General features: G+C 41.0%; 1 protein-coding gene across 2 annotated transcripts in view; it reads right to left on the bottom strand.

The window, feature by feature from the left end:
* The window catches only part of EPB41L4B (erythrocyte membrane protein band 4.1 like 4B), a 566,800-nt gene that overhangs the window by 307,327 nt on the left and 232,646 nt on the right, over positions 1-26,827 (bottom strand). The window lies entirely within an intron of this gene.

The raw sequence follows: 26,827 nt of genomic DNA, 5'->3' as shown, positions 1-26,827 counted from the left end.
CCTTTGTCAGAGCTGTAAACCGCTAATTCAGTTCTGGCAGGATGTCTGTTAATTTCTGCTGACCATAAAAAAATCTACAGCTTAACACTTCCCTCTGATCTATCATAAAACTATGACAAAATCCTTCAGTTCTGTCACCCATGGTCTGTAGGGCAATTAAAACACTAGGAACACAGAGTGTCATAAAATGTCTACCCAGAAAGCAGTCAGGTGTGGGGTGACCTCTCTGAGATCTCTGCTCAACTCACAACTTAAATTCCACACACAACTCATAAAACCAAACATGACCAAGATATATTAATATTAAGGCTCATCCAAAATACTCTGTTTGGTATCCCCAGACACGAACTATAATGCTGAACAGTAATTACCAGTTTCTAGAATGCAACCTGTATATAGTGGCAGATATTAATATTCGTATAAAACAGTAAGGGAAAGCCATGATACAGTCATACACACGGTAACTGTGCTAATGCAAAAATGTGGAAAAACCTCACATTTTTAAACGTGACTTTATACAGCTAATGCTACTGGCATTTTTTAAAATACCCAGTGTGCATGAGGCTAAGTAGCATAGATTGGAACAGGTGCCATTGAAATCAATTGACTGTGACTTGACATGCGACTTTATGGGGTTTATTTACTAAAGCTGGAGAGTCCAAAATCAGACTCCCTTCTGCATAGAAACCAATCAGCTTCCAGGTTTCATTGCCAAAGCTTCATTGAACAAGCTGAGGTTAGAAGCTGATTGGTTTCTATGCAGAAGGGAGTCTGATTTTGGACTCTCCAGCTTTAGTAAATAAACCCCTATGTGTCCACAGTTGCATGACAAGTCGCACTAGTGGGATCGGACCCTTAATGTTTTTCTCAACTTAATGGACAGATACTGGAAGTAATGGAGTTTTCCACACCACACACTGGAGGCTGAGACAAGGCCTGGGCTAGGACATATAGAAAGCTTTTTCTTTTCTGTAACAGAGGTACATTAATGGTATACTTGTACATAGAGAAGTTGAAAACTAGAGAGAAAAAAAAAAGAAGGGGGAACCTACCCTTTAACCCTCCCAGAAACGCATTCTAGACTCCTCTACGATTTGAAAAGATCTTCTCAAAATGCGTTTTTTAGGAAAAACATTTTACACAAGGTCAATTCTTCAGTCTCTCCAATAGCAACTTTCCAATTGCGTATCATTGCTCTTCCATTATTTCCGAAGTCAAGAGCATTGGCTTACTGATCGCTAAAATTGTCCTATGGAACTTTACAGATTTAAAATTGGATGAACAGGGCTATTTCATATTTGTAAAGGGTAATATCTGCTCCGCCACTGTCATGTTGGAAAATCTGTATCTACCAAACACAAACCTTCTTCAGTTTTTGCAACATGTTATCCCACTGCTCTTGGAATTTCATGCAGAGATCCTCCTGGTGGGAGTTGACTTGAATTTTTATATAAATCCAACAGTGAGTGTATCCAAAGGTTATTCCCACCTTTCTTTCTCCTGGTTTAAACTAATAAGAGCTGAGTTACAGCTCCTTCATTTAGCAGACCTCTGGCATTTTACAAATCTGCATGACAGGTACGTTTATGCTCTACTTTTTTCTGCAACACAAGGAACATTTTAGCGTAATTTCAACTGAGATAGAGGTAATTTCCCTATCTGATCATGCTTCACTCCATTTGATGCTTAACATTGACTCCATCCCTCCTCAACCTCCCATGGGGAACGCACTGTTTCTTCAGGATCCTGACAGAGGAAATGGAAAAGGATATTGCTGAATTTTTTTTCGGCAAATGCAGAATCGGTTGCAAATCTGTAATCAGTATGTGAACTTCAGGGCACCTTAATCAAGATTGCAGCCAGGCAGACACGTGGGTGCAAACCCTGGAATCAGCTCAAATCTATGGTGCTTTCCACCCTTTCTGAACTAAAGCCAGGGAGGACTTGAACAGTTTACTGTTCCAGAATACTAAACAGTAACTAGCATGGGATAGGCGTACTATGTACAGGTTCTCTAACAAACCAGGCACCTTATTTTTTTTCCCCTGTGGCAGAACCGTTCCACCTGGGCTTCCTCGTGCGGAGCTATAAGTCACACCCAATGGTCCTCTTTTCCAGCAAGTCTTCCAGCACTCTCCCAAGGCAGGTTTTATAGCTAAAAACACTCCGTTCCCTGCTCTCCCCAAACCATGAGTTGGAACTTCGTGTATGGTGAAAATGAATGACTCTTTATTAAACACAGTTCAGTATATACAACTTCACCCCCACCCGACAGCCTGGCACCGGGTTTTCCCCACCCACAACAAACCCTACAATACAGTATAAACCCTATTAGAGGTGAATGACTACAAGGTCACATTACCCTAAACAAACAGTGTAGAATGTCTGTGAAACATGTCCAGCTTTACAAAGGGAAGAAAACTGAAACAGAAAAAGCAAAATGGTATCACAAAGGGACAATTCGTCACAAGGCTCCCCCGTTGTGTAACACCCGCCAGACCCGGCGAGACCTTCAAACGGGTCAGCTTGGGGCTGGTCGGTTCAGAGGTTCACTTCTTCAACTTGGCTTGCCGGGACAACCCATACGCGTTGGCGTTTTGCTTCCCCGGTCGGTACTGGTTGAGCTTCAGCAGGGGTTTCGGTGCCAAAAAGTGGAGACCAGGACTCCCAGATCATTTCCAAGGAGAACCTCAGCTGGCAAGTTCTGCATTATTCCAATTTCAACGTACCTGGCCTCGGCCCCCCAATCCAGATGAAGCCTTGCGGTAGGAATCCGTTAGACATGGCCTCCCGCTACCCGTACGGCCACAGATCGCCCGGTCTTGGCTTAGTCTGGTACCAGTTGGGGTTGGACTAGGGTGAGTGTGGCTCCAGTGTCCCGTAATCCTTGGGCCTGATGGCCGTTAACATGGACAACCTGTTGGTGACGTCGGCGATTATCCGGGGTGGCAGCCTGGAGAGGGTTAGCCTAATGAAAGACCCCGATGTCCTCATCCTCGGTGGTAAAATTCCTCCATGAAGAGGTGGTGTCACTCGGGTGGTCCTGTAGAGAGTAGGCAGAGGCTCAGCCATAGGGAGTGGTAGGTCGGTTGGAAGTGCCCTGAGGGGGTTGGCTGCTCTGGAGCCTTGGTGGATTGTGGGGGCAATGAATGCGGATGTGCCCTGTTTGGTTGCAGCCATAACAGTGTGGGCCAGACCACTTTGGGTCAGAAGGTGTGGGTGGTCTAAGGCATTCTCGGGTGACCGGAGTGGGCACCACTGGTTGCGGATGAGGTGCAGGGGGAATGGTGGGCTCGGTTAGCCTCCTGTTGTCCAGGTACTCATCTGCCCAGCGACGAGCGTCGGCTAAGGTTAGGGGGTGTTTGTCCCGGACCCAATGTCTAATATTCCCTAAAACTGCTCCAGTAACAGCAGTTGTAACAGTTCCTCTAGCTTGGTGATCTGACACCCTTGGACCCAGCTGCGGGCAGCATGTTGTAACTGATGTCCCCATTCAGTGAAGGTGTCCTGGGGTTTCTTCTTGAGTATCCGGAACTTTAAGTGGTACGCCTCTGGGGTGAGAGCGTAGCGGGCCAACAAGTGTTCCTTAACAAAATCATAATCCAAGCAGTAGCTGTCAGGTACAGTCCTGAATGCGTCTGCAGCCCGACCGGTTAGCTTGCTGCTCAAAATAGGGACCCGGTTTTAGGTTGCCACACCATTGATGGTGCACAACCGTTCAAAGTCCTGAAGAAAGCTGTCAATGTCCCCATCCGTCTCTGAGAAAGTTTTAAAAGCAGTGTAGGGAATTTTCTTTGGTCCGGTTGCAGTCTGGAGAAGGCAGGAGTTAATCCTCTCCCAGACCGAGTCCTTGGTTGATGACCGGGAGTGACTAAGCCGCAGTTGGGTGGCATCGTCCAGGGCCTTGGAAATCTGGGGGTAGGAGCGCTGCCAGAGACAAACGCCACTCCACCTCTTGTCCTAAATCTGAATGGTATAGGGGTCTCCGTACGGTGCTAAGCGGGCCTGGCGTTTCAGGGGCCGATGAGCTGCTCTGTTCCTCCAACTCCTCCTTTGACGCAGAGTTCACTTCTGGCGGAGCAGTGTTCACTTTAAGCATAGCGGAGTGTGCATCAGGTGAAGTGGGGTGCGCATCCGCTTGGTCCAGGGTCATTATCTCGGCCAACAGTTCCTCTCTGGTCTTGGAGCCAGCGATACCTCCCCGAGCGACAAGCAGGCTTTGGAGGGCTGGCTTTCAGAGGTCCCGTATATCCATCTGGCTGAGCAGGGACATCTCCATGAAAAAGATGGGGTCCCGGTTGGTGGTTTGGACTTTCTCCGCAATGAGGAAAGATCCCACTGCTGGCAACCAATTGTGGCGGAACCGTTCCGCCTGGGCTTCCTCGTGCAGAGCGATACGTCACACCCAATGGTCCTCTTTTCCAGTAAGTCTTCCAGCACTCTCCCAAGGCAGGTATTATAGCTAAAAACACTCCCTTCCCTGCTCTCCCCAAACCACGAGTCGGAACTTCGTGTAGGGTATAGTAGTGCCTACTATTGAGTGAGACAGATCCATAATGCTCCTCATCCAGTCAACCACAGGCAATGCAGACAAGCAAATTTTCAGGAAACCTCTAGGGAAGGTGCCCAGATGGACTTTGAGAGGGAGAAAAAAAAACAGGGAGGGTATAGAGGGGAAGGGGGGGGGGCAGAAAGAGGGGAAACAGCCATACATCAGTGTGATCAGTTTCCCCCCTTCCATCACAGACTGGGAGCAAAGGGTATACAAAACATTATTCCCCCACTGGGTGGTAGGGGGAGTTTAGCGATTCTTCCTACAGTGGCAGAGTGGCAGACTCCCCAATAATTGGATACCCGTAGTCTGTCTTAATTGATAATTTAATGGTTCGGAAATAAGGTTCTTGTATTCATCCAAAGCGTTAAAGTGTAACCAGCTAGCCCACGTCTTTGTGAGGACTAGGCACCTTATTAGCCAGAGCCCATTAGGGACCCCGCATTAAATCATAAATCTCACACTTTTTATCCAAACCTGGACACAAAGTGACCATTTCATCTGCGATATTAGCGGAATTCAGGGATTTCTATATGGCCCTCTACAACTTAAACCCAGATCTAAATCAGACAGACACCCAACATAAGGCTGCATTATCTAACATTTAGGCCTCAGGCATGCCTGTTCTGATGGCGTTGGCTAGAGAAGTATTGGAACTCCCCCATACTGAGATGGAATTAGGAAATGTAATTGTCCAAACCACACCTGGAAAAGGCCATGCATGCAACTCTCTGCTCCAAGACTGAACCATGCCTTCCTACTCACTTCTATAAGGCCTATATCCCTTATAAATAAAGAAGACACGCATCTATTCCAGTGCAGTAACTACAAGCTCATTGGTTTGCTAAATGCTGATCAAATTATTTGCTAAAATACTGGCAAAGAGGCTTTTGCCACACTTACATTACCTTATCCATGCAGACCAGGTAGGGTTTGTGCCCCTACCTGTCCAGACTAGTGGACTAGTTTTGGCATGGAAAGCAAAAGACTGGGTCACCTAGGAACTGGAAGACTACTCCTTTTGGCCTTGGTTTGCCATGACTTTCAGCTCCGTTGCCTTCTGATTTGCTTGGACACCCCTCAATAGGTACAATAGTGAAATTAGCGAGGGCAAAATTTCGATCCTCCACCTCACCGCATTCGCCCCCATTCATCCCAGTTATTGGAAATAAGATTTCTCATCAGGCTTCACTAAGAACGTTAGGTGACTTTCATCTACTGGTGAGGTTCACTTTGTAGATTTTGTGTCTCAAAATTTAATCCCTGATGTCTATAATAATCGCCAAATTTACTGACAACTTCCCCCCCGTTGGACCCCTGAAGTTCTTTCCAGCTGTGACACTTTTTGCTCTTGTTATCCAGAGAGCAAGGTATTTTTCATTCATTGACAACTTTCAAACCCATCTTTTAATCTAGTCTCGTCAGCTGATGCGTCATACTCTCTTGCTCCTGTACAATCAACTCGTTACGGTAGATACAGATTTGCCTCCTTTTCTCCGAAAATAGGAATAAAAATTGTGTCTTCGTCTTATGAATCAGCAGGGGAGAAAGAGGGAAACTATTATACTTTTCTCAAAAATCCTCTATCACTAATTGATTCCAAGAGATTGGAATATAAGGTTGTATCAAGATGGTACAAAGTTTCTTCTATTCTTCAAAAATGAATCATCTTCTAAAAACATGTTGGTGTTCTGGTATTGAGATGGGATTTATGACATATTTTGGTCACATCCCGAAAACAACTTTTTTGGGAGGGTGTGATCTTCATGATTAGACAACTCACCCAGGTTGACCCGAGCCAAAATCCATCTGTGTGCATATTCCACCTTAAAGAGAGATCCAATTTAAAATATAAAGCCTCTCTTATTATAAAAATGTTAAATGTGTCAAAAACCTGCATACCCTTACTGTGGAAACAGCCTCCCCCCACTTTCTAAATTCATGTGGTATAAAAAACTGAATAAGTTTTTTTACAATTCACAAGAGACGTTTTGGACAGTCTGGTGGCACTTCATGACCACGAATTAATATTTGCGAGTTATGTCCCAAAATTTCAATTCTTCCCAATGAGATACCAGATTCAGTGTCTGGAAGGTGTGGTTCATCTTGACCCAGGAGGAATCTACTTTTGTTGCTTTATCTCTGCACGCTTTTTTCCTCCCTCCCCCACTTCCTTTTCTTTTCTCCTTTGCTCCCGGACTTTAACTTTTAGGTGTCATATACACTTCAACCCACTCTTTCTGGGTGACCCAGATTTAATACTTCTCCAGCCTGTCTCTCCAAACAGCCTATCCCCTTGGTCTCATTCAGAGCAGTGGGCTATATGGATTGGGGATTAAGGAAGTGACAGCATTTAACTTCACACTACATTTTTTTCTTATACTTTCTTTACACATGGTACAGAAACAGCCAACGAGAAGCGCACCAACCTTGCGCATTACCTCAGTAACCAAAAATGTATTGATAAAGGAATGGTACTCACAAACAGCGAATAAAAACAGGCATGTAAGTCCTCTGAGGGACTTCAGACATAGGGAGCCAGCGCGAATCCCATCATGGGGGTAGACACTCAGTAAAGCTGACGCATTTCGAAGGCTATGCCTTCTTCAACAGAGCTAGCTGGACTGAGAGTGTTCGCTCCCATTTATGCCCACAGACTGAAATTTGGCCCTCCCCTCTGGGTTGGGCAGTCTCAGGCTGGGAGGAGGGGCTACGATGTCAACAAGGTATAATAACTCATTCAAAGAATCAGATACAAAATCTAAAACATATATATACACAATATCTCATTGAATTAAAATGCATAAAACCGTGCAATGCTAAAATTGGTGGTAAAAAACACTAACAAGAGAAAACCGAGAAAGAAAAAATTGGAAGATCAATAAATGACAATTGATAAGTATATCGAATGGGCAATTCATCCAGAGTGCTTTGCTAAAAAAATAGAAAAAAAATAGAAAAAAAAGACAGATATTACATCGATTTATCAATAATTGGGTGTAAGAAAGTGTATAAACATTTATATATCTAAAAAGGAAAAGTATACAGTCAGGTCCATAAATATTGGGACATCGACACAATTCTAACATTTTTGGCTCTATACACCACCACAATGAATTTGAAATGAAACAAACAAGATGTGCTTTAACTGCAGGCTGTCAGCTTTAATTTGAGGGTATTTACATCCGAATCAGGTGAACGGTGTAGGAATTACAACAGTTTGCATATGTGCCTCCCACTTGTTAAGGGACCAAAAGTAATGGGACAATTGGCTTCTCAGCTGTTCCATGGCCAGGTGTGTGTTATTCCTTCATTATCCCAATTACAATGAGCAGATAAAAGGTCCAGAGTTCATTTCAAGTGTGCTATTTGCATTTGGAATCTGTTGCTGTCAACTCTCAAGATGAGATCCAAAGAGCTGCCACTATCAGTGAAGCAAGCCATCATTAGGCTGAAAAAACAAAACAAACCCATCAGAGAGATAGCAAAAACATTAGGCGTGGCCAAAACAACTGTTTGGAACATTCTTAAAAAGAAGGAACACACCGGAGAGCTCAGCAACACCAAAAGACCCGGAAGACCACGGAAAACAACTGTGGTGGATGACAGAAGAATTCTTTCCCTGGTGAAGAAAACACCCTTCACAACAGTTGGCCAGATCAAGAACACTCTCCAGGAGGTTGGTGTATGTGTGTCAAAGTCAACAATCAAGAGAAGACTTCACCAGAGTGAATACAGAGGGTTCACCACAAGATGTAAACCATTGGTGAGCCTCAAAAACAGGAAGGCCAGATTAGAGTTTGCCAAACGACATCTAAAAAAGCCTTCACAATTTTGGAACAACATCCTATGGACAGATGAGACCAAGATCAACTTGTACCAGAGTGATGGGAAGAGAAGAGTATGGAGAAGGAAAGGAACTGCTCATGATCCTAAGCATACCACCTCATCAGTGAAGCATGGTGGTGGTAGTGTCATGGCGTGGGCATGTATGACTGCCAATGGAACTGGTTCTCTTGTATTTATTGATGTGACTGCTGACAAAAGCAGCAGGATGAATTCTGAAGTGTTTCGGGCAATATTATCTGCTCATATTCAGCCAAATGCATCAGAACTCATTGGACGCCGCTTCACAGTGCAGATGGACAATGACCCAAAGCATACTGCAAAAGCAACCAAAGAGTTTTTTAAGAAAAAGAAGTGGAATGTTATGCAATGGCCAAGTCAATCACCTGACCTGAATCCGATTGAGCATGCATTTCACTCGCTGAAGACAAAACTGAAGGGTAAATGCCCCAAGAACAAGCAGGAACTGAAGAAAGTTGCAGTAGAGGCTTGGCAGAGCATCACCAGGGATGAAACCCAGCGTCTGGTGATGTCTATGCGTTCCAGACTTCAGGCTGTAATTGACTGCAAAGGATTTGCAACCAAGTATTAAAAAGTGAAAGTTTGATTTATGATTATTATTCTGTCCCATTACTTTTGGTCCCTTAACAAGTGGGAGGCACATATGCAAACTGTTGTAATTCTTACACCGTTCACCTGATTTGGATGTAAATACCCTCAAATTAAAGCTGACAGTCTGCAGTTAAAATCACATCTTGTTTGTTTCATTTCAAATCCATTGTGGTGGTGTATAGAGCCAAAAATGTTAGAATTGTGTCGATGTCCCAATATTTATGGACCTGACTGTATATTCACATATATTACCAGGCAAGGTGTGACTAATGTAGGTAGGAAGGTAGAGATATGATATTTCAAAAATATTGGCTGGATCAATCATATTTCTTAATCGGCAGCAGAGGGAGATCTTGTGTCATATAGTATGGCTGCAGCCCGATTCTGTGATTGGTCATAGTGATCATATGGTACCAGCAGTGAGTCGGTACAGTGATCTGTTAACTGGTACTGTGGACACAGCAGGTAACAGACTGTGCGACCCATGGGGCCCACGCAGGTGCATTCTGGGAAGGACATCATATGACATCCACCTAGAATGGCGAATGTCCCGCCTGGTCATCATTTGTCTACAGGCCAAGTGGTAATCGGTGTTTAGAAACCCTTACATATACACTGTGAAGTGACTAGCCTTAGGTGATACCCAGAGACTAAAATCATCCCACATAAGTTGAATCTATCTGCAGTCTTCTCTTCTCTACATCTGTTCAAGGTACTGAATTTTTAAATATTGTCTGAGAGTTCAGGAAAAGGGAGGCGGAGAGCTAAGGTTATACTCTGCAGAGCTCAGCGAGGGGAGCTCTGAGGGTTGATTGGAGGGAAGAGACACCCCCCCTCTACACAGCACACAGGAACAGCTGAGGCTGTCAATCTGCTAGAGGCCCCCCCCCCCATAATTTTTCTCCTGATGTCAGGAAAACTTATCAGAAGTGATTCATGCTGAAAGCAGAGGAATGAAGCAGCAGACAAAAATGACACTTTCATGTCTGAGGTTTATAACCACTTGACGTCTGGGCTAAAGCTGCATTACAGCTACAGTGCGGTCGTCTAGTTCTGGGAGGGCGTCATATGACGTCCTCCAGAACTGCACCTCTTGCGTGCCCCCTGAGATGCACACCCAGCAAGCTCTGTCCCTTTGGACACAGCTAATCACATGACATGGTAAAGGGCCAATCACAGCACCCTTTTACCATGTGATCAGCTGTGTCCAATGACAAAGCTGATCACAATGTAAATACAGTTGCTGGTTATCAGCTGCACCTTCTTCATGCTGTCAGAGTGTGAGGAAAGAGGAGACCCAGTAATCGGCAAGTGTATTTAAAAAAATCAGAGGCAGTCCAGTGCAGTCCCAACAGTGCTGCCAGTCAGTGTCCATCAATGTCACCAGTGTCCAACAGTTCCACCAGTCAGTGCCTGTCAATGCCGCCTATCAGTGCAGCTTCATTAGTGCACATCAGTGAAAGAGAAAAATTACCTGTTTGCAGAATTTTAAAGCAAACGAAGAATAATATTTTTTTCAAAATTTGTGGTCTTTTTTACCATTTGTTTAGCAAAAAATAATAATAAAAAAAAACAGTGGTGATTAAATACCAACAGAAAGTTCTATGTCTCAAAAAAAATTATAAAAATTTCATGTGTGTACAGTGTTGCATGACCACAGAATAGTCATGGAAATTGGCCTGAGCAGGAAGGGAGTGAAAGTGCCCTGTTGGCAAGTGATTCAAGTGAAAAATTAAAACATGCTAAATTCCTGGGGGATATCCAGAGCCTGCTTGTGAAGTTGTGCATCTGTAAAATGTATACAAACTACTACAGCAAAACAAACATTTACACAGAAAAAAAAAATTCAGTGCAAATTGCTGATATACAGTGTGTTGAAAAAGTATTCAAAGCAGCCTAATAGTTGTTAACCCTTTTATAGGTGCTAATATGCTCATTGCAAAAGCACAGAGTATGTGTTGTATAATACAGTGCCATGGAAACGTATTCATGACCCTTGATATATTCTACATTTGGTCATGTTACAACCAAAAACATAAATGTATTTTATTGGGATTTTATGTGATAGACCAGCACAAAGTGGCACATAGTTGTGAAGTGGAAGGAAAATGATAAATGGTTTTCAAAATTTTGTACAAATAAATATCTGAAAAGCGTGGCATGCATTTGTATTCAGACCCCTTTACTCTGATACCCCTAACTAAAATCTAGTGGAACCAATTGCCTTCAGAAGTCACCTAATTAGTAAATAAGAGTCCACCTGTGTGTAATTTAATCTCAGTATAAATACAGCTGTTATGTGAAGCCTTCAGAGGTTTGTTAGAGATCATTAGTGAACAAACATCATGAAGGCCAAGGAACACATCAGACAGGTCAGTGATAAAGTTGTGGAGAAATTTAAAGCAGAGTTAGGTTATAACAAAATATGGAGATAACAAAAGACAGGATGTTACTCTAGGACAGCTAGACAGGGCCGGTGAAGGTCCTTAACCCATCAGCAGGACCAGTATCTGCTGCTTTGTGCGAGGAGGAACAGCATGAGCACTGCCAGAGCCCTACAAAATGACTTCCAGCAGGCCACTGGTGTGAATGTCTCTGACCAAACAATCAGAAACAGACTTCATGAGGGTGGTCTGAGGGCCCGACGTCTTCTAGTAGGCCCTGTTCTTACTGCCTGGCACCATAGAGCTTGATTGGCATTTGCCATTGAACACCAGAATTAGCAGGTCCGCCACTGGCACCCTGTGCTTTTCACAGATGAGAGCAGGTTCACCCTGAGCACATGTGACAGATGTGAAAGGGTCTGGAGAAGCCATGGGGATTGTTATGCTGCTTGTAACATCGTTCAGTATGACTGTTTTGGTGGTGGGTCAGTGATGGTCTGGGGAGGCATATCAATGGAGGCACACACAGACCTCTACAGAATAGACAATGGCACCCTGACTGCCATTAGGTATCGGGATGAAATACTTGGACCTATTGTCAGACCCTACACTGGTGCAGTGGGTCCTGGGTTTCTCATGGTGCACGACAATGCCTGGCCTCATGTGACGGGAGTATGCAGGCAGTTCCTGGAGGATGAAGGAACAGATACAAATGAATCACCCCCACGCTCGCCTGACCTAAATCCAATAGAGCACTTCAGGCATATCATGTTTCGGCCCATCCGACGCTGTCAGGTTGCACTTCAGACTGTCCAGGAGCTCAGTGATGCCCTGGTCCAAATATGAGAGGAAATACCCCAGGACACCATCCGTCAGCTCATTAGGAGCATGCCCCGACATTGTCAGGCATGCATACAAGCACATGGGGGTCATACAAACTACTGAGTACCATTTTGAGTTGCTGCAATGAAATTTCAGCAAAATAGACTAGCCTGCTGCATCGTTTTTTCACTTTGATTTTCGGGGTGTCTTTGAATTCAGTCCTCTAGAGGTTGATCATTTTCATTTCCATCAAACGACAGGGCATCCTTATGTTCGTAACACATTACCTAGTCCATATCAGTATAGATATCCAGCATATTTTTCCACACTGATGTGTTTTCAAAGTGTTCAATTAATTTTTTTGAGCAGTGTATATTCTTTCTAGAATGAGGGGTCCGTCTCAAATCTACAAGACCTTAATGCGTTTGATTCATGTGGGCCTTCATGCCAGGTGGCAGGTGGATTTCCCACATGGAGTTACATAATTACATAGTCTGGCTGAAAAAAAAGACAAAAGTCCATCCAGTTAAACCATACAAAACAAAAAAAAACAAACAAAAAAAAAAAAAGATATAATCCTGTACCCACAGTTGATCCAGAGGAAGGCAAAAAACCCAGCAAAGCATGATCCAATTTTCTCCTGCTGGGAAAAAAAATTCCTTCTTGATCCTCCAAGAGGCAATCGGATATTCCCTGGATCAACTTTACCTACCTATAAATGTTAGTATCCAGTTATATTCTGTGTATCTAAGAAAGAATCCAGGACTTTTTTGAAGTAATCCACTGAGCTGGCCAGAACAAAAACTCTTGAGGGAGTCTATTCCACATTTTCACAGCTCTTACTGTGAAGAAACCTTTCCGTGTTTGAAGATTACATTTTTTTTCCTCCAGATGTAAAGAGTGCCCCCTTGTCCTCTGTGATGACCTCAGGGTGAATAGCTCTACACCGAGTTCACTATATGAACCACTGATGTATTTATACATGTTCATCATATCCCCCCTTAATCTCCTCTTCTCAAGAGAAAATAAACAGTTCCTCTAATCTTTCCTCATAGCTGATCTCCTCCATGCCTCATATCAGTTTGGTTGCCCTTCTCTGTACTTTCTCCAGTTCCCCAATGTTCTTTTTGTGAATTGGTGCCCAAAACTGAACTGCATATTCCAGATGAGGTGTTACTAATGATTTGTACCGGGGTAATATGATATCTCTCTCTGGAGTCTATACCTCTTAATACAAGAGAGGATTTTGCTCAGTTTAGAAGCCGCAGCTTGGCATTGCATGCCATTATTAAGCTTGTGATCTACCAGAACTCCCAGATCCTTCTCCACCATTGATTCCCCCAGTTGTACCCCCCCCCCCCCTAGTATGTATGATGCATGCATATTCTTAGTCCCCAAGTGCATAACCTTACATTTATCAACATTAATAAATAAATCAACATTTATAATAAATCTTGAAAAATAATTAAACCTCATTAAAAACCACATAGTTGCCCAATTAACCAGTGCATTGAGGTCGGCTTGTAAATTGAAAACATCCTGTAAGGACGCTATTTCACTGCACAGCTTGGTATCATCTGCAAAGACTGCAAAGGCTGAAATGGGATTTTTAATCCCAGACCCTATATTTATAAATATATTAAAACGTAAGGATCCCAACACTGAACCTTGGGGTACACCACTTACAACCCTAGACCATTCAGAACATGAATTATTAACCACTACTCTTTGAATATGATCTTGTAGCCAGTTTTCTAACCATTTACATATGGATTTTTCCAAGCCAGTAGACTTTACCTTACACATTAGCCGTGTGTGGGGAACTGTGTCAAACACTTTTGCAAAATCCAAGTATACCACGTCCACCGCCACCCAAGGCTTTGCTCACCCCCTCATAAAAAGAAATCAGATTTGTTTGACAACTTCTGTCTTTCATGAATCCATGCTGTCTGCTGCTTAAAATATTTTTTTTCCAGCAAGAACCCATCTATGTGGTCTTTTATTAAACTCCCCAGTATCTTCCCAACTATAGAAGTTACACTAACAGGTCTATAATTACTTGGTAAAGATTTTGACCCCTTTTTAAATATTGGCACCACATTGGCCTTATGCCAATCCAGTGGTACTATGCCAATCATTAAAGAGTCCCTAAAAATTATGGCTTTGAAAATTACAGAGTTCAATTCTTTAAGGACCCGTGGGTGTATGCCATCCAGTCCAGGTGCTTTATTCACCTTTATACTATCTAATTAGTTTTGGATCAGATCAGTGTTGAGCTAATGTGTATCATATGGAGATGTTTAAACAATGATAGCGTTCCTTCATTTTTATATTTAATAAAAGCTCTTTTCTTATTATCTATAACTTTAACTTTGGCCGTAAGCCACATAGGTTTGATTTTTAGCCTTTTAAACTTGTTGCCCATGGGAATATATTTTGCAGTGTGTTCACTTACAGTCTTTTCGAAGAATTCCCATTTCTGTTTTGTGTTCATCGATGCCAATATTTCCTCCTAGTCTAAGTCTTGGAGAGCAGCTCTCAGCTTTGGAAAATTAGCTCTCTTGAAATTGAGCATTTTTATTTTTCCCGTATGTGCTCGCTGTTTACAGGGAACAATAAATGAAATCATGTTATGGTCACTGCTACCCAGATGTTCTTTTATATGGGCATTCGTAATAAGCTCTGCATGGTTTGAGATTACCAGGTCCAGCAGAGCATCATTCCTAGTAGGGGCCTCTATGAACTGTACCATAAAAAATTGTCCTGTAGTAGGTTTAAAAATGTTTGCCCTTTAACTGTTCCTGCAGTACCATTACGCCAGTCAATTTCTGGGTAGTTAAAATCCCCCATTATTATCACTGTCCCAGCCCTTGCAGCCCTTTCGATCTGTGCAAGGAGTTGAGTTTCCACCTCCTCATTAACACTGGGAGGCCTATAACAAACTCCAATGATTAGCTTTGTAGTACACACCCCCATGTGCAGTTCCACCCATAATACTTCAGCCTCATCACACTCTCCATCAATTAGGTCCTCTTTCACACTCGCTCTGAGATCACTTCTTACATAGAGACAGACACCACCACCTTTCCTATTTACCCTTTCTCTTCAAAAGAGAACATAGCCAGGAATATTAATGGCCCAGTCATGTGAAGAATGAAGCCAAGATTCAGCAATATTAATTAAATCATAGTTCTTTTCATGCACCAAAGCTTCCAATCACCTATTTTGCTTGGCAGACTTCTGGCATTGGTGAACAAAGACTAATTCATTGACAACTTGTTCACACGTATTTTGCATATTTTTAAAAAAAAATTAAAAAATTATAATTTTTGGTTATAAACTAATTTGGGTTATTTTTGTTTTTACTAAAAAGATAACTGAATAAATATTAACCACGATTTATGATGAAATATTTGCAAAATTTTATAAGAAAAACACTTTTTCAAAATTTTTGGACTTTTTCATTTATATAGCAAAAAAAATAAAACTCCCAGTGGTGAATAAATACCACCAAAATAAAGCTTCATCTGTCTCAAAAAAATGATAAATTGATATGGGTACAGTCTTGCATGACTGCGCAATTGTCATTCAAAGTGTGCTAGAGCTGAAAGCTGAAAATTGGCTTGGACAGGAAGGGGGTGAAAGTGTCCGGACTGGAAGTGGTTAAAGGAAAATTAGCCCAAAAGAGAACTTTTTTTTTTTTTTTTAATTTAGCTGTATATTTCTTGCTACTGCCATAACCTACCACCAAAGAACAAAAAATAATTTCTCCTGCTCCGGAAGATTGCAGCGATACTAATTTAGTTTATGTTCACACTTTATGAATTTGGGTATTTATTTATGAAATTACGTATAGACATTGAAGCACTTTATGATTTATGTTGAGGAGTTTCCATCACTTATGAATTTGATTTATTTTTGCAAATGAGCACTGTATAATGAATAGAGTAAGTATTGCACATTAGCACTTTATAAGATTATTTGAATAGAAAGCACACCTTTTTTGGTTTATATTGTTTTGACCTATTTTGTAGTCAGATAGAGTAGTTTGCAGTATTTTCAATGGTGACTGACGTGGAGAGCAGGTAACTTTTTTTTTTTTTTTACGGCAGAGGAGTTCCTTGCTTGGTTGGACAGAAGCATAAAGAGACGGAGAGAGGGAGCAGGTTTGTTCTATGCCAACAAGATGTTGTTTTGGAGAGGCCTTGAGAGATTTTGGGTGAATGAAACAGCCTCAAAGGAGGCCACAAGACCTAGAACAGGCATGGAGAGTCTCAGTGGGATGTCTCTTTGACCTTAAGGGCAGAGTGTTAGATTTGAGAGAGATTGGTTTGTCTTCTGGAAGACTTGCTTGAGCTGTGTCTAGAATGAGGCCCAAGTATTCTAGGCAAAATGAAGATTGGAGGTCAGATTTGTGAAAGTGGATTACCCAAGCTAAAGCATGAGGTATCTAAATAGTCCTGCAGACGTTTTATATAGTTGGAAGGGAGATGAGTACTTCAGAAGTAGTTAAACATAAAACAACTCTCTCCTTAAAGCCCATCTCTGGGCAAATTTTTTTTTTTACAGTGCAGTGGGACAGTGTATGCACTGCATGGGTTAACTGCTAGTTTTGTCTAGGGGTAAACAGAAGGCTCATACAGTTGTGTTCAAAATAATAGCAGTGTGTTGAAAAAAGTGAATAAAGCTCAAAATCCTTCTAATAGCTTTTATTTCCATACACACAAATGCATTGGGAACACGACACATTCTATTCCAAATCAAAACATGAAGAAAAATATATCAAATTTGTTTTGTTCCTCTAAAAAAAATTTGAAGAAAAAAACAGCAGTGTTTGTATTCTCCTTTACAAACTCAAACATTCACTATATAAACTGAAAAATGTTTGAAGATTTTGCTTTCCTTTGAATCACTTAATGAATATTTAGTTGTATAAGCACTGTTTCTGAGAACTGCTGGTTCTTGGTTTTGCCTCAAAAACTGCATTTTTGATGTCACCCCACAAGTTTTCTATTGGATTAAGATCCGGGGATTGGGCTGGCCACTCCATAACGTCAATCTTGTTGGTCTGGAACCAAGATGTTGCATGTTTACTGGTGTGTTTGGGGTCGTTGTCTTGTTGGAACACCCATTTCAAGGGCATTTCCTCTTCAGCATAAGGCAGCATGACCTCTAAGTATTCTGATGTATTCAAACTGATCCATGATCCCTGGTATGCGATAAATAGGCCCAGCGCCGTAGTATGAGAAACATCCCCATATCATGATGCTTGCGCAACCATGCTTCACTGTCTTCACAGTGTACTGTGGCTTGAATTCAGTGTTTGGGGTCGTCTGACAAACTGTCTCCGGCCACTAGACCCAAAAAGCACAATCTTACTTTCATCAGTCCACAAAATGTTGCGCCATTTCTCTTTAGGCCAGTCAATGTGCTCTTTGGCAAATTGTAACCTCTTCAGCACGTCTTTTTTTCAACAGTGGGACTTTGCGGGGGCTTCTTGCAGATAGCTTGGCTTCACATAGGCGTCTTCTAATTGTAACAGTACTCACAGGGAACTTTAGACTTTCTTTGATCTTCCTGGAGCTGATTGTTGGCTGAGTCCTTGCCATTTTGGCTATTCTTCTATCCATTCGAATTGTAATTTTTCACTTCCTTCCATGTCTTTCAGGTTTTGGTTGCCATTTTAAAGCATTTGCGATCATTTTAGCTGAGCAGCCTATCATTTTCTGCACTTCTTTATAGGTTTACCCCTCTCCAATCAACTTTTTAATCAAGGTACGCTGTTCTTCTGAACAATGTCTGGAACGACCCATTTTCCTCAGAATTTCAGAGAGAAATGCACTGTAATCAGCATGTACAACATTTGCTGCCTTCTTTCCTTAAATAAGGGCAATAATTGCCACCTGTTTTTCAAAGAATGAATGACTTCACTAATAGAATTTCACATTATTTTGAACATGCCCCTTTCAATTAGTGATTCAATTACACAGAATCAGCAGCATGCATGTCATGACTGTTGGGTCTGTTGGATTTCTATTACTCTACTACACCTGCTAGGAAATTATTTGCCATGTAGAAATATCATTTCTACCAAAAACAGTGATCAGGTTAGTGATGTCTGACTACCATTATTTTGAACACAACTGTACCTATACTGTCATATAAACCCATTTCATTGAACTTTGCTGTGACAAAATAGAATTGTTGATGGAATTGTAACAAGTAGTCTCTTCAATGCATTCATTTGTATGATTTTTGATTATTTTAAGCACTCACGATGTATATAATAATTATTTTTATATTGATTGTATTGGTGATGTGGTGCCCAAGTAACTTTCCATCAATCATTATATATCAATATTTACTTCAGAAGAAGGTCATCTATATATACACGTTGATGTGAATGCCCATAGTTCTTAAGAGGGCAAGAAGGAGTGCAAGTAGGCATTTCTCCCTGAGGATGCCAGAAGGTGAAATGCAGACGTGTAAGTGCTGGGTACAGTTTATTATTCTGTGAGTGGAACAAACCACAACAAAACCTGACAGGCGTTCTAATCCCTCTGCACTCTAAAGTATAACTAAAGCCAAAACACTTTAGTTTTGGATAAAGCGTTATTAAATCCAAAACCAAATATTTATTAATTGCAACTTACCAATTCTTAGATGGGGTGGCTGAATTCGTTTTCTTTTCTTAGGAGTTCTTAAGTATGTTGCTTTTTTCAAAAGAACAAGCTGACTTGCAGATGTAGCAGATAGAGGGTTGAGACAAACCATTTAACACGGACAGGGGTTGCTTACAATGATTAGCTTTAATTTAAGTAAAGCCTTTACCTCAAAAGGAAAAAAAAAATGTTGCTGTAACTGCTTATGAAGTGTTGGCGGGAGTTTGGTGTCCATTTGTTAGTGCGTTTAAATCTGTAACATTTAGCACTACCTTCTCCCTACACTGATAATGATGATCCAAAAGGTGTCCAGAGTGTAGGCACCCCAATACAAGAGATGTATTACTTGCGAGATCACCAGGTTAAAAAAAACAAAAAAAAAAACGAATGCAGCCACCATATCTAATGATTGGTAAACTGCAATATCAGATCACGTATTTTCAATGTGTTGTTCCTATGTTGTTGAAGATGAGGCCTTTTCCCCACAACCCTGACCTGATGTTTGCGGGGTCTGCTGGCAGGGGCCTATCAGACTCCGGAAGCCCATTTTTACCACTTTTCCCAGGTGGACATATGACGTCCTGTGTGTGAACTGGTTATACTAGGATGATGCCTGCTCCTGCAGGCTGCATCCTGGTATCAAAATTTGCAGCCTGCAATTCCCGGTTAAGCAGAAGTGTTTCAAGTGGCGGAACAGCCACTTGATCACTTCTGTGGGCAGTGGGCTCGCTCGTCCGATTGGGGAGCCAGGGACCAATCCGACCGGCAGCAGTGAACAGAGACCCGAGAAACAGTAAGCAACAAGGATTTCATTACTTTCTGTTCTGTTTACCAGGAAAGCAGCCGATCAAACCAATCTGTGTCTGATTAGCTGCATTGGAGGCCAGAGGAGAGACCTAATAGACCTCAGATCTCTCCATAAAGAGGACCATTTGTGTTGGAGCAGTGAACAAGTTGGGGTAAAAACCTTAAAAACACCTCCTGCCCAAAAGAGGGGCAATAACCCCCTGTGGAAGACGCTGCTAAATTGCAGTGCTTAGGTATGCTTTTGCAGACAGGATGGGAAATTGGACAGCATGCAATGGGGAGGAAACGCATTTCAAAACTCCAGTTTGAAGCCCCTGGATGCTACACTTTGGACCCAAACATCTGATATTTCCTGGGACCACATGGTAAAAAAAAGGGGCATCCCTTCATTCAATCTTGGGAATACTATTACATGTGTCACACTCTGATTTACAGTGTACATACACATCAGCCCTTGTCCTTATGGGGTCCTAACCACACATGCATATACATACTAGGGACAATTTGGATAGATCTAGGTAACATACCAGCATCTCTGAAATGTGGGAAGAAACAGGATAGCTAGAGGAAATACACGCAAGCATAGGGAGAAAATGCCAACTCCATGCCCCAGATTTTGGCTTGGAGGCCAAGGCCCAAGGGGGGGGGGGGGGTGACAGGGAAGATAAGGGGGCAGAAGACCAACTTGTAGGAGCATCAGCTTTCTTTTTCTGGAGGAGGAGTGATTTCCTTGATGTATGAACCAAAGTGGCATTTCCCCTTTAAAGGGCATCCTTTTAGGAAAATTTTCCTTTATGGGAATCTTGGTACGCTAACAAAAAGGATGCTCATCCTGGAGAGTTCACAATGCATATCCACCAAACTGTCTTTGCAGCAGTGTAAAACTTCTAGGTGGTGGTGGATGGAAGGATCTGTTAAAATGAAAGCCAGAGTCCAGAGCGACAGCCATGGTCTGACAAACTTCTAAGGACCTGGCAGCAATTTGTGGAGGTGCCGAAGTGTTACTTATCAAAATCTGGAAGCCACTTTTACCAAGGGGGCTCCCAGATCCCGCCCCACCCCATATGAATGAGTATGGAGTACCCCTGCTCTTTCATCAAAAAAAAAATGGCAAGCATAAATAAAACACAACATGGTTTTTGACGAGACTTTAATTTTTTTTTGTTTTTTTAAAAGTACCCCAATGTACATTCATCAGCAATCACGATGAAGACCACCAGCACCACGACCACTCTGGTGCTGCCAACTGACATGCCACTTAAAACAAGGGGGTAGGGTCAATATCGTTATATGGGGCAGGGACACTTGGTGATGTTTTTGACCAAACACGGACACGTATGTATGATCAATGGTGCCACCCCTTATGATGTCATTGACCCTGTCCTCTGTTTACTGAATTTTTGTCTCTTTGTACATTCTTCTGTCAACGGAGAATCCCCGACAGCAGATAAATCACTGGTTAAGGACACAGGTGGGTGCTGGCTCCTTAACAACTAAGTATTCAGTGCTAGTAACCCTACTCGTGCTGCCATTCATGGCCTCGGCAGTCAGTCAATACAGGGTCCCGGCCTGTGATTCCCCACCAGCACCTGGCGATCTCTGAGTATTACTGTTAGAGGGAGATTACATACAGGTCTCTCCCCCGTCAGCTCCTGCATAGCAGAGCCATACAAAGCAGTGTGCTTACAATGAAACACACACAGCCCACATAGTAAAACAACACAGTTAACCCTTTGATCGCCCCATGTTAACCCCTTCCTACCCAGTGCCATTAGTAGTGTCAGTGCTTTTTATTAGCACTGATCACTGTATTGGTGTCACTGGGGATGTCAGTGACACCAAGTCAGTTCCCCCCCAGTGTCAGAACGATCGCCGGCATTACTAGTAAAATAAATAAAAACTTCCAGCATATATACTGCCATTTGTAAATGCTATAACTTTCACGTAAGCCAATTCATTTACAGGTATTGGGATTTTTTTTTTTTAGCAAAGACATGTAGCAGAATACATTTTGTCCTAAATAATGAAATTTGATTTTTCAAATTTTTTTACTGGACAATAGCAAAAAGTAAAAAATATTTTTTTTTTCAAAATTGCCGCAAAAAATAAAAATGAACAGGCAATCAAATACCACTGAAAGAAAGCTCTATTTATTGAAAAAAAAAAGGGATGCAAGTTTCATTTAGGTGCAGTGGTGCATGACCGCGTAATTGTCAGTTAAATTAACGCATCGCTGTATCGCTAAAAAAAGGCCTGGTTAGGAAGGGGGGGGGGTAAATCCTCTGGAGGGCAAGTGGTTACAGAACGAATGTCTAGAGCACAATTGCATTAACAAATGTTTTTACTTTTTTTATGTGAATTTAGACAGGTTTAATGTAGATTTACCAAGCTTTTTTTTATGTTAATACTACATAAACCTGTAGTGAATTGACATTTTTATTATCGCATCGGATATTTGGATACATGAACCAAATATCGCATGCCTAATCCTTTAGTGAATTGAGCCCAATGCTCAAAATTACATTACAGGCTGGTCCTGCAACTTCTTCTAGGTGGAGTTGAAACAGTCCTCAAGGTTCAACAAAGCAGTTGACTGATCTGGAAAGCCACACTAGTGTATAAAGTGAGAAGTAAGTTCACTCAGGAGAGAAAACGCCCACCAACTAAGAACACTAGCAATAAAATGAGGCTACCTAGGTGTGGGAGGGGTTATAAAGGGGATGTCCCTGCAGCTTTATTGCCAGTCCCACCTGAAGATAATTGCCTATAACCCATGGTTATGGCTAGAGATCCTGTGCCCTGTACTGTTTAATTTGGAAATATAGTTTTTAAAAACATTTGTGCAACGATCACATGACATAAGAAAATAATCAGTTACACCATCCTTTTTCTACAGGCTCTGTGCGTTCAGATATGGTTCTGAGGGAGGTGGTGTATTTTAGTGTGTAAAGTGAGTAAAAGTAAAAATTTAACCGAAAGTATTGTTGTTGCAATGGACCTAGAAAGAATGTAATCAAGTCAGTGATTTCTTTTTTATGAAAATGTGAACAGAAAGTACTATAGCCACCTATAATCATCATTTTATTGCCACAACATAAAGTAGTGAACAACTGCCATAAACATCGGCAATTTGCTGAGCGAAGATGGATAAACTGGCTACATGACGTATATGTAGAAAATTTTTTTTATAGTACTGACAGATATAGTACCATCTAATCTAGTACACTTCTACAATTACAAGTGAAGATATAGTGAAAGATTAGAATGACTAAACTCACAAACACGCACACAATAAAAAAAATAAAAAAAATACTATCTGGTTTTGAATAGCTTCATTTTATTTGTACCTAGCACATACAATGAAGATTCACATAAATGTTTATGGTGTGTACATGATATATCCATATACACAGACAACTGAACCATTTTCATAACGAAGAGACAGTGGCACTTCTGTTGGCAGAAAGCTTTTGCTTTTTATCCAATGTCGACATTGAACACAAGGTTAAATTCATTACGGTTTGAAATTATCAAAGCGTATATTAAAAAATTACAGAAATGCAGGTGGTAAAATGCTGCAAGAATTTGTGTGCAAGATTTATCCTGTATTTCATCATTAATATGTTGTGTATTTGTACGTTTACCTCCCCAATGTGTATTATGTTGCTTAAAAGACTATTTTAATATCTGCTGCAGTGATAACAAGCATTAACATTGGTTACAAATTTCTTCCTGCACATTGGCTTACTTCTGATCTATAATTTATGAAACAACTGAAGAAAGCTGATTGTGGCTTAAATAGAACTGCCCCGGTTCACATGGGTGCAACTTGACAGATCAAAGTCGCATGACAAGTCGCACCTTATTTGCTGCTATGGAACTGTTCAAATTGCAACGACTTTGAAAAGGATTCCTAAACAATTTCTGTGTGACTTGCATTGACATCTGTGTACATCAAGTCACACAGATGTCAGCAAGATGGGTGAACAGAACTTCCCTAGAAATGGCATTCCCTGCTTGGGTGAAAAACTGCACTATATGTAATTTTTGGTGAGTTACTCCCTAAAGGTTAATCACTTCTAAAGGGATGCAGACACTGCAACTTTCCTTTTCACAACATACACAGTGCACCCGCTGATTTAAAATTGAGTAGTCACTCCCATTCAGAATCAGGATCCAAAGCACATAGTGGAACAAACAGATGTTTCTTCATAGCAAAAACAGGCAGGAATCTGCAGTAGTGTGTTAAAATCCTGGCAAATATACATTCACCACCCAAAGGAGATTGTTTTCCTAACACACACACACACACACATATATATATATATATATACATACATACACACACACACACATATATACACACCGCATTCCTAAAGTATTAAGACCGCCTTCTTCACTTTTTTTTTTTTTTTTAATTCTGTAATGTTGCAGCCTGATACTACAGTTATTTAAATAATTTTTTTTTCTCAATCTACACTCAGTACCCCACAATGGTTGATGATATAAAGCTCATGGTGAAAAACATAGGATGTGAACAAATGTATATATTTAGGAGAAAATAATAAAAGCCAACCAGTGCAATAAGGTGCAAAATATGTAAATATTCAGTAGTTACAACAGTAATGTACTTCCTAATTACTTTTTCTCCAAAACAGGAGAGTATAGGGCATATTATGTGGGCAGAAGAGAAACTAATCAATATATACACAATTGTCCAGTTACTGAGTTTTTGGTTTAAGTACATTATAAATCACATACATTTACAATAAGTATCAAATATTTAAGGCATAAAAAATACTCAATCCTGCAAGAAATTATAGAAAAATTACACTTAAAAAGGCACCATATACAAAACTCCAGTTGTTCCAGCAGCACGTGTTATCTAGATCACTTTCATAAAGCATCTTTGCAGAATTATAATACAAAGAAAATTCAAGTGCTTTAAATTCCTCATTGGATATCTGTCTCCAAATCGCACAAAAATGGGGCAGTCCATAATTCTTGCGACACATAAAAAAAACAGGACATCCCTTTAACGCACTTGTTTTCTGTTACCTTAACATGATAGTTCAACAATAGACCTCAGTTACTGACAATTAAATATTCTAATTTATTTTATCCTTTTTTATTTGTGCTAAATTATTACATATGTGACAGCAGGTGATTGAATAATGTGATAAAACTGAATATAAAACGAATGCAATAAAAATGTGTATGGAAATCCAGCTGACCTTATGGAAATCAATTAACAGATATATAAATAGTTTAAAAAGTGAAGAAAAAAAAAAATGAAAGTTATTATCGTGGATATATTTACGATGCTCCTGTCAAGACTGAGCTTGCTTGCACCAGCATTAAGTTATCCATTTCCAATGAGCTCAGGAGGTGGTGGTTTCCATTCACACTTTATATCCATTATTAAAGTTTCTGAAAAATATATTTTTTGTATTTGGGGAAAAAATGTCTATCCCAGCTACAACATAACTAGTGCCAAACAGATATTTAATGTTAAAAATTAAGGCACAATACATGCACTGAAAAAAAGCACCAACGATTGCTTTTCACCAAAAAGCAGTACAAGGGAAGTGTGGAGGCTACCATTGCCTATTCCTTAAAATGCTAGTTTCTTGCTTGTCATGCTTATCCAATGGATTTTAAACAACTATGCAATTGAAGTGTTTTCATTTTACTCTGATTTCCCTGACCTGCATGTGTGTCCTACGTTAATGTTTCATAGTATCGAAGCTAAAGACAGCCAGATAACTAGCATTCCCAAAAGGTAGTCCATACCAGTCTCTTAAATAGTGATGAAGTGCTATGCATAAATAACAATCAAATTATACATTTACGAAATACAGTGTATCTGTAATCCATAATGAACCATGACTCTTAAATATAAAAGTGCAAAATAAATAAACTAAAATAATAATACATGAATGTACATATAATAAGATAGGTGTTAAATCAAAGTGACTGGTGCTATTATTCCACACTTGAAAAAATACATCTGGTGATAATGCGCAAACACCAGGTCAAGTGATGACCTAAAATGAATGTGCCAAGAAAAACCCCCAATCCCAAATGTGGGATTTATTGGTGGTGTATCACACAATGCACTCTTATAAAGTGACTAGTGCTCAAACTACAAACTAAATAATCAAACTGAATGGATATATATAACAATGACAAAAAATAAAGTCCAAAATATAGTGCAAACCAATATGTGCAAAATTGGTGTGCAAATTATGCAAATGTTGTGCTTCAATATTCCACTCCAACCGTAATGCGTGCTCATGTGACACTCCAGTGTATCACTATCCTTAAGTGGCTAGAGTGCCTCCTCACCTCCTTATTGCGACCCCTAGGGGCCACAATGCTTTTAAAAGCAGGTGCTCCACACCATTAGGAATCATATACAACTGACTCCACTTAGCCTCCACTGACAGATCAGGTTCGCCCCTCAGGTACATGGTATATAACAGGGCCATAAAGGATCCTGAGGAAGCCACGTGGTAATCGTGGAGTAACGTGTAGAGCGCGGTGATGCATTTCCGGTTGACGTACTTCCGGTAGACGCCATCTTTATACACCCAGTGTCCTACAGTACACCCATAGCACATAGGAAGCCGCTTGATTGTACCTGCCTAACTGTGAGTGTCCATTTGGCGTTCTTATTTATAATTTATTTAATAAGTAGTATTACACTATGGAGGTCTCTTCTGTTTACTCCTCTATGGCCCTGTTATATACCATGTACCTTTGAGCTTTGCTACGGTGACATTACCTGAGGGGCGAACCTGATCTGTCAGTGGAGGCTAAGTGGAGCCATTGGAGCCAGTTGTATATGATTCCTAATGGTGTGGAGCACCTGCTGTTAAAAGCGTTGTGGCCCCTAGGGGTCACGATAAGGAGGTGAGGAGGCACTCCAACCACTTAAGGATAGTGATACACTAGAGTGTCGCACGAGCATGCATTACGGTTGGAGTGGAATATTGAAGCACAACATTTGCATAATTTGCACATGTTGGTTTGCACTATATTTTGGACTTTATTTTTTTGTCATTGTTATATATATGTATCCATTCAGTTTGATATTTAGTTTGTAGTTTGAGCACTAGTCATTTTATAAGAGTGCATTG

The sequence above is a fragment of the Staurois parvus genome, unplaced genomic scaffold (assembly GCF_062004578.1).
Source record: "Staurois parvus isolate SC_StPar_1 unplaced genomic scaffold, SC_StPar_1.0 ptg000468l, whole genome shotgun sequence".
Classification (NCBI taxonomy): domain Eukaryota; kingdom Metazoa; phylum Chordata; class Amphibia; order Anura; family Ranidae; genus Staurois; species Staurois parvus.
Note: the sequence above shows the minus strand (reverse complement) of the source record. Positions and strands in the feature narration are given on the sequence as shown.